Source organism: Eumetopias jubatus, unplaced genomic scaffold, assembly GCF_037043125.1.
Source record: "Eumetopias jubatus isolate StellerSeaLion01/CBP00866 unplaced genomic scaffold, mEumJub1_p1.0 scaffold_8, whole genome shotgun sequence".
In the NCBI taxonomy this organism is placed as follows: Eukaryota; Metazoa; Chordata; class Mammalia; order Carnivora; family Otariidae; genus Eumetopias; species Eumetopias jubatus.
Window position 1 is genome coordinate 53,112,860 of NW_028274814.1, and position 9,402 is coordinate 53,122,261.

The 9,402-nt window shown below is 34.2% G+C and overlaps 1 non-coding gene across 1 annotated transcript; it reads left to right on the forward strand.

The window, feature by feature from the left end:
- Positions 1–337: 337 nt before the first annotated feature.
- LOC114221751 (U6 spliceosomal RNA) lies at positions 338–445 on the forward strand. Its single transcript, XR_003611802.1, has one exon. It is a non-coding gene; the product is annotated as a U6 spliceosomal RNA (small nuclear RNA).
- The last annotated feature ends 8,957 nt before the right edge of the window (positions 446–9,402 follow it).

The following is a 9,402-nucleotide window of genomic DNA, read 5'->3' on the forward strand; positions in this document are numbered from 1 at the left end:
CAAATAGCCAAAACAATCTCAAAAAAGAAAAACAAAGCTGGAGGGATCACAATTCCAGATTCAAGTTATACTACAAAGCTGTAGTAATCAAAACAGTATGGCACTGGCACAAAAACAGACACATAGATCAATGGAATAGGATAGAAAGCCCAGAAACAAACCCATGCTTATATGGTCAATTAATCTCCAACAAAAGAGTCAAGAATATGCAATGGGAAAAAGTCTCTTTAACAAATGATGTTGGAAAAACTGGATGGCTACATGAAACAGAATGAAACTGGACCACTTTCTTATACCATACCCAAAAATAAACTCAAAATGGATTAAAGACCTGAATGTGGCTCTCTTTGGTGGCACATATTCTACAATTGGAATGACACAGAGAAGATTATCATGGCCCCTGCACAAGGATGGCATGCAAATTTGTGAAGCATACCATATAAGAAAAAAAAAGACCTAAATGTGAGACAACATAAAAATCCTAGAAAAGAGCACAGGCAGTAATTTCTTTGACATCGGCCATGGCAACATTTATCTAGATGTCTCCTGAGGCAAAGGAAACAAAAGCAAAAATAAACTACTGGGGCTACATCAAAACAAAAAGCTTCTGCACAGCAAAGGAAACAAATTTAAGCGATAACCTACTGAATGGGAGAGGATGAAATATCAGATAAAAGGTAGTATCCAAAATACATAAAGAATTTATATAAACTCAACAACCAAAAAACAAATAATCCAATTAAAAATGGGCAGAAGACATGGATAGACATTTCTCTAAGGAAGACATACAGGTGGTCAACAGACACATGAAACAATGCTCAACATCATTGATCATCAGGGAAATGTAAATCAAAACTACAGTGAGATATCACCTCACACCTGTCAGAATGGCTAAAAACAAAAACACAAGAAACACGTGTTGGAGAGGATGTGGAGGAAAAGGAATCCTTGCACACTGTTGGTGGGAATGCCAACTGGAGCAGCCACTGTGGAAAACAGAATGGAGGTTCCTTAAAAAGTTAAAAATAGAGCTACCCTCTGATCAGTAATTGCACTACTGGGTATTTACCCAAAGAATACAAAAACACTAATTCACAAGAATATATGTACCCCTATGTTTATGGCAGCATTATTTACAATAGCCAAATTATGGAAGCAGCCCAAGTGTCCACTGATAGATGAATGGATAAAGAAGATGTGATGTATACATAATGAAATAAAATGTTATTCAGCCATAAAAAAGAATGAAATTTTGCCATTTGCACAGACATGGATGGAGCTAGAGCTAAGCAAAACTGTGAAGCAAAATAAGTCAGAGAAAGACAAATACCTATGATTTCACTTATATGTGGAATTTAAGAAACAAAACAAATGAACAGAGGAAAAAAAGAGAGAGAGAGACAAACCAAGAAACAGACTCCCAACTATAGAGAACAAATTAATGTTTACCAGAAGGGAGTTGAGTATATGTGTGGGGGAGGAATGGGTAAAATAGGTGATGGAGATTAAAGAATACATTTATCATGATGAGCACTGAACAATGTATAGAACTGTCTGTCACTATATTGTACACCTGAAACTAATATAACACTGTATGTTAACTACACTGGAATTAAAATTTAAAAAATTAATAAAATAAAATAAAAACAAACTGTCAAGTATCCAAATAAGTGGAAAGGGAAAAGAAAGGATTATTCACAAAGGAAAAATGTATCTAGATAGCTTTAGATATTGCCCTGCAGATATTATAAAACAGTGAAAATTATCTAAGAACTTTGAAAGGGTAACATGGTGATCTAAGGATTTCATATCTAAACAATTTGTATTTCTTGTGTAAAAGCCATTAAAGTACACTTTCAGATGCATAAGTCGTCAGAAAAAGAACATTTACATAATTTTACAAAATATATGATCTGAAATGTTGCTCCAAATTTATCTCAAAGAAAGAGATTAAAAAAAATCCAAAGATGGGAGGTCATGGCACAAAAAGATGTTTAGGTCAGAATATCTGGAGTCCCTACTGATAATTCTTTGGTAGGATGATCCTATAAACCAGAGCTTCTTTCATTTGTTTCTCTTCAACTCTCACACCTTCCCCGTCACCAGGAAACATATTTCTCATGCCTCATTTTTTGCCTCACAGTTTAGAAGGAATTTCTTGTTAGGTCCAATAACTTGGGAACTAACCAGCATGTGTGAGATGGCTAGAACATTATATTTACATGGCTGAGATACTATGCTTGACAGAGTTTCTGTTTGCTCCACATAAGGCAATGTGCTGTCAATTTTCTTTATTTTACTCACTTTTTTCCTCATTAATGAGGCTTGTATTATGAGTAGAATTTTTTACAGATTAGGAAACTGGTGCTCAGGAAGGTTAGTTGACTCTCTCAAAGCCCCACACTTGTGGGAAATAAATTTGAATTTGTGTCTTCTGACTTCAGATCACATACTTACTTCATTACATGTCTAATTTATCACCTCCTCATGGATTTTCGGAAAATGGTACTTTATATGTTTTCTTGGTTTTATTTCATCAAAAAAGAAATAATCTTTATGTCACTGAATATTTATAATTGGTTTAACCTATATTGTTCAACTCTCAAGTGTATAATTATCCTCCATAAAGATATTTATATCTAAAAAATTACCTTTTAAATTTTCAGTTGGCATAATAGATTCCAAACCACTTTTTTTTTACATATATTGTCTTGATTACTCTGAATCAGATTATAGCCCAGCATTAAATTTTTGGTGAGAAATTTGAGAACACTTAGTTTTAGCTACAGTGAAACTTTTTAAAAAATCCATTTTGATATAGTTTCAAAATTATGAGAATTTACTAGAATAGTATAAGGAACTCTTATATAACATATACCTAAATTTGCCAATTCTTTATGTTGCCCCATTTACTTTATCATTCTCTTCTATTTTTCTCTATATTTATACATATATGCATATTTTCCTTCAAATATTTGAAAATACATTGAAGAAATAATGCCATTTCATCCTTAAATACTTTAGTGTGTGTTCTGAGTCTCAAAATCAGAAAATTTAACACAATAAAATATTATTATCTATTCCACAGTCCATATATTATATACCATTATAAAGGGGGCACCCGGCTGGCTCAGTCAGTAGAGCATGAGACTCTTGATTTCAAGCCAAAGTCACTTCCCAGTTTCCACCCTGACTCACAGTGTGATCATATGTTATCATGATAAAATCTTAAAAGTATAAAAATGTATTTGTTTTCCTTAAACTACAATCCTGAAGATAATCCAGAATGCCTACTCTATATTTTTTCTTTTTTTACATTTTTTATTGTTATGTTAATCACCATACATTACATCATTAGTTTTTGATGTAGTGTTCCATGATTCATTGTTTGTGCATAACACCCAGTGCTCCACACAGAACGTGCCCTCCCTAATACCCATCACCAGGCTAACCCATTCCCCCACACCCCTCCCCTCTAGAACCCTCAGTTTGTTTTTCAGACTCCATCGTCTCTCATGGTTCGTCTCCCCCTCCGACGTACTCCCCTTCATTCTTCCCCTCCTGCTATCTTCGTCTTCTTTTTTTTTTCCTTAACATATATTGCATTATTTGTTTCAGAGGTACAGATCTGTGATTCAACAGTCTTACACAATCCACAATGCTCACCATAGCACATACCCTCCCCAATGTCTATCACCCAGCCACCCCATCCCTCCCACCCCCCACCACTCCAGCAACCCTCAGTTTGTTTCCTGAGATTAAGAATTCCTCATATCAGTGAGGTCATATGATACATGTGTTTCTCTGATTGACTTATTTCACTCAGCATGACACCCTCCAGTTCCATCCATGTCATTGCAAATGGCAAGATCTCCTTCCTTTTGATGGCTGCATAATATTCCATTGTGTATATATACCACATCTTCTTTATCCATTCATCTGTCGATGGACATCTTGGCTCTTTCCACAGTTTGACTATTGGACATTGCTGCTATAAACATTGGGGTGCGCGTACCCCTTCAGATCCCTACATTTGTATCTTTGTGGTAAATACCCACTAGCCTACTCTGTATTTTTTAATGGCTCTGTTCCTTAGTTTCACTAGAAGGACAACTCTGATATTTCCTATTGGAGGATAAATAAAGGTAGAATGTTTCTTCTTTGAACCAGCTAGTACTTTCAGACTTTATTGGACTTTTTAAACTTTATGGAATTTAAAAAATTATAGGAACTCAAAAGGGACTTTGATAGAGCTTTTAATAAATATTTACCCCCAAAGTACAGCTGATAAAGATAATTCTGGGTAGAATAAAACAAAGAGGTCCACTTGACTTTTACCATTTTAAGATTCCTGAAAGCACACTGTTTCTTGAACAATTATGAGCTAGTGTGCAAAAAACAATTCTGTAGCCATGTAAATTTGAACAAAATTAATATGGTTTCTTCCTCAGAGACTTTAATATATTAATCTTTAATCTATAGAATACAGAACGTTTCTCCAATTTGCTTGACCACATAAGCCTTTTTGGAGGATTGCTATTAAATAGTTTCATTGTCTAACTGACTTTAGAAGTTGCATTAAATTCTGAAAAACAACATAATATAACACAGGTCATATGTTTTTAAGGCTTTAATAAGAGCAAAATTATAAAGAAATATCATCTTTTATTTTCCTGTTCTTAATTTGGGATTACATATAAATAAAGGACAACTAATACAACGAAGTCCTATAAAGAAAAAAATTATGAACAGAACTGTACGTGAGCAATTCAAATGACTAATGAAGAACCATACAAACTACTACTAATGAAGAAATTGATGATTAGCCAGATGGAAAAAAGTGTATTCTGAGGCCAAAAGTACATGTATTGAGACTTTTGCCCCTCAAGATCATTCTACTTACTTCTCTTCACTAGAATATAGAGGCTAATGTTAACTTTTAAAAATGTTGTTTATTAAAAGCTTTAAGTCCCTTTTGAGTTCCTAAAATTTTTAAAAATTCCATAAAGGTTAAAAAATCCAATAAAATCTGAAAGTACTAGTTTGTTCAAAGAAGAAACATTCTATCTTTATTTCTCCACCAATAAGAAATATTAGACTTGTCCTTTTAGTGAAACTAAGGAACATAGCCATTAAAAAATAGGGAGTTGGCACTCTGGATTATCTTCAGAATTGTAGTTTAAGTAAAACAAACACATTTTTATACTTTTAAGATTTTTATCGTGATAACATTTGATCACACTGTGAGTCAGGGTGGAAATTGGAAGCAACTTTGGCTTGACTGTGCTCAGCTGGGTGGTTTTCTTTTCTTTCTTTTTTTAATTTTATTGAGGAAAAATTGAAAAGCATAACTGTGTATATTTAAAGTGTACAGTGTGATGATTTGATGAACATCTATATTGTAGAATGGTTACCAAGATCAAGATAATTAACATGCCCATCACTTCAGGTAGTTAACATAGTGAACTCTTTTTTTTTTCTTTTTGTGATAAAATGCTTAAGATCTATGAGGTCACTCATGTAGCTGTATTTAATTAGGAGTTTGCTAGGGCTGGCACATCCAAGATGGCTCCTCATCTTCCAGGTTCTTTCCTCCATCAGTCTCCCCTCTAGCTTGGGTTTTATCACACTTCTGATTGTGTCACACTTGCCACTGGCTTATTGGCTGAACCAAATCACATGGCCAAGCCTAGAGTGGTAAAGGACTATTGAAGCATGTGCATGTTATGAGCACATGCTTTAAAGGCCACCAGTAAAATAGCCTGCCACAAGGGGAAGAATTTAGATTTTTTCTGTCTGTGTTGGCCAATCATTTGCATCTGATCATCCATCTTTAAATACTGCTTCTTTAGGTAAAGACAGGAATAAAAAAATGATTATGTATTTATAAAAAAGGTTGGAAGTATTTTGGGGCACATATACATTTTGTGGCTAAAAAAATTAACGACTGTAATTGGGATCACACATTATTTGAATAGCCGAGATTACACCTGAGAGTTGAACTGTTTCTAACGTATTGACTACTAAAATTAATATCCTTATGATTTTAATATCATTTAATATCAATATGATTTTTAAAAAAAGAGAGGTTACATTGTCTTAAAGTGGTAGAAGTTAAGGGGTTCTTGGTAATCCCTGGTCATTGGAGATAGAGTATAAGAAATGTTTCTTACTTCTAAATTTTTCTTCCTCAGCTTTCTACTTTTCCAGCATTATGGGGCTGCATGAGTAACTTCATCTGCAGAACCCCTTCAACATCCCCCTCCTGCTCCCATTAGTACCTTTTCCCTTCCAGTCATTTAGTTTAGATTTCTTTTTACTCTTCTTGCAAATAAATCACCCTGAGCTTACAGTGATCTAAGACACAAGATATTGTGTCTGCTGATCAACAGTTGTTTGCAAGATAGAATTTCTGTCAAACCCATAAACTGCTTCCTTTCTCTAGTTTTTATTTTCTTGCCCTTGGGCATTGCTAAATTTTTATACCACTTCACATTGTGTATGCGGCATCTCCAAATAAGTTAGCTCATAAGCTAGTTGATTTCATTTTCCTACCTTCTTATATCCTATGTCTCTTATACTAATTGGTTCATCCTTTTGATGAAGAAAAGTTCTCTATGATATGTGGGCTTCAAGAAGTGCTGAAATGAACTTTGGACCCGTCATGGGATTTCCATGAAGGAATTATTTCTGCTTTGAGTTACTGACCCTTAATGTAAGCTTCTTGTGATTTGAGCTGAGCTCCCTTTTCACCCTGAGTCCTGCACTTCTCTTGGGTTGATCTTGCTATAACTGAGTATGACACAGAGCTGTCTTACAGAACTCTCTAGGATGATAGAAACGTCCCCTTTTTGTGCTGTTGTACACTGTTATGCACTGTAATTTAGCTGCTTCACAAAACTGTGTTTTTCTCCACAATCAGACATGAAACTCTCTGAGGTCAGAAACTGTGTTTAACATTTCTTTTGTATTCCTCTTGGCAACATAGCATATGCCGGGCACCTGGTTGCTGCTCGATAACTGCTTATTGAATGGATAAATAAAGTTGGTTACATCAGGGAGCAGGGTGGCTGGGCAGATGGTGCCCAAATCACAAAAGCCTCACTTTTTTTCTCCTAGAAGTAATGACATATTTTGATAATTTTCCCATAAGGTTCCAGAAAAGTCTCTAAGAATGAGAATATACAGTTAGGGGGTCTGGCAAGCAGAGAACCAGTTTCTGGGAAATTGCAGGATAGAGTTCAGCAGTATTGCATGCAAGGTTTGTCTCTGATTTCCTCCCAGTATAAAATCCACCTAAGCAGAACAGAGTATAGGAGTGAAATTCTAAGGTTTCTCTCATGTGTGTAGAAAGCCACATGGTGGCTCCCACCACAAGTGATTTCAGATCTGTGTAATAGTTCTGTTTTGACTTCTTTTAACTTCTTGAAATTGTTAGCTATCTTATTTGTATATTTTGTCTATTCAAACTGTTGGCATGAAGATGATTACTCCTGAACTTTCTCGACTGGAGTGGGACAAGAAAACAAAAAGATAAAGCAAACAACAAAAGCAATGCAACACACTGCTTATGATTTTAAACCATCCTGACAAAACATTTCTGAACATCATGTGAAATTATCCATAAGTTTGAAAAGATATACCAGATTGAAGTAACAATACATTGTAACATTTTTGAAAATAGTCAACAATGTTTAGAATTTGTTTACACATATCGTATGTGTTTTAGATGTAACAGCCAGGAAAACCTCATTATTATAGACTTCACTGGAAGATCTCTGAGGTCCCTTCCAGCTTTAAAATGCTGAATATAATTCAGAATTTATGATAATTTGAACTAGGCTAGGCTGAAATTTACTTTTGTATGATCTATGGAGCAAGGATTTACTAATAGTGTAAACAAGATTGCTTGAGGCTTTTAACCAAGCTGTTCTCAAAGATTTTAACACATTGTGTGATACAAATGGGTTTACCTAATTTCAGATGATTCCCACCTATTTATTAAAGCATGCAATGAAAGTCTGTTACTTAGAAGTGCTTTTATTAGCAGCTAAATTTTCAGTTTGAATTTGAAAGTACTATATCTGCATTTTTTATTAGAGTCTTTAATTTGTTTTTATTTGTTGTTGTTAATTCAGATTGGTTTCTCCAAGGGTAGAATATATCAGTGAGGTTTTTTGTAATTAGAAATGATTATTTCAAATACAATTGTCTATTTCAGTAGTCTATTTTTCCTTTCCTTTGGTGCATCTGTTCTTTATATCTTGATTTATTTACAACATATATTTATTAGGCACTGATATTATTTCACTGCTAATCCAGTGAGATTGAGTTTTTGTGGCAACCTAATTACTCTTCAAGGAATAATTAAACACCCAGAGCTTCTTATATTTAGCTCTAATTCTAATATTTGTTTACAACTCCTCAAATGTACAATAAATTAATATAGAAACTTAAAGATTAGGTTGATTCCTATAGTCTTCATTGTTTTTCTTTAACAAGCTGTCATCTTAATTTGTTTTTCTTGATGTTAAACTAATTCTCCATTTATACAAAGGCTAAGAAATAGTCTATACTATACTGTGGAACTGAAAATTGACTCTAGGCAACAGGGTTTGACAATTTATTTTACTTAAAGATGGCAAAAATTCTTCTAAAGACTTGTACAACTAAAACATGCTGTATTTTACAAAAATGATATCAATAATATATACTTTGTAAGATCTTCTATAGATTTTAGAATGATAATTCAAAAATCATTGAATTTAAAACACAATATAGGAAATATTCAGTATCAGTCGCTACAGTTAAAATATGAATTCTACCAGAATAGGTGTGCATAAAAATCTCTGTGGTTTCTCTCTGCAAACATAAAGATATATTTATAACATGCAGGGCAGTGGTATTCTATAGCAACATTGGCTAAATTTTATAGGCCATGTTTATAGTAATAAGTAAAGAGCAATGTCTATGATAATATCAAACACATACAGGGCGCCTGGGTGGCTCAGTCGGTTAAGTGTCTGCCTTTGACTCAGGTCATGATCCCAGAGTCCTGGGATCGAGTCCCGCATCCGGCTCCCTGCTCGGCGGGAAGCCTGCTTCTCCCTCTCTCACTCTTCCTGTTTGTGTTCCTGCTCTCGCTGTGTCTCTCTCTGTCAAATATATAAAATCTTTAAAAAAAATATATATCAAACACAATTCATGCAAAACTATTACCTCAGTAGTGCTTTAACCATTTTAAAATATTTAAACTTATACTATTATAATTTTCAGTTAAATAGCATTTGTTAAATATCTGTTGTACTGCTTGCACTGGCCTAAGTGCTCTGTACACATTATCATACTTAATCCTCACAAGAACCTGTGAAGTAGGAGCGATGATTATCTTCATTTAATAAA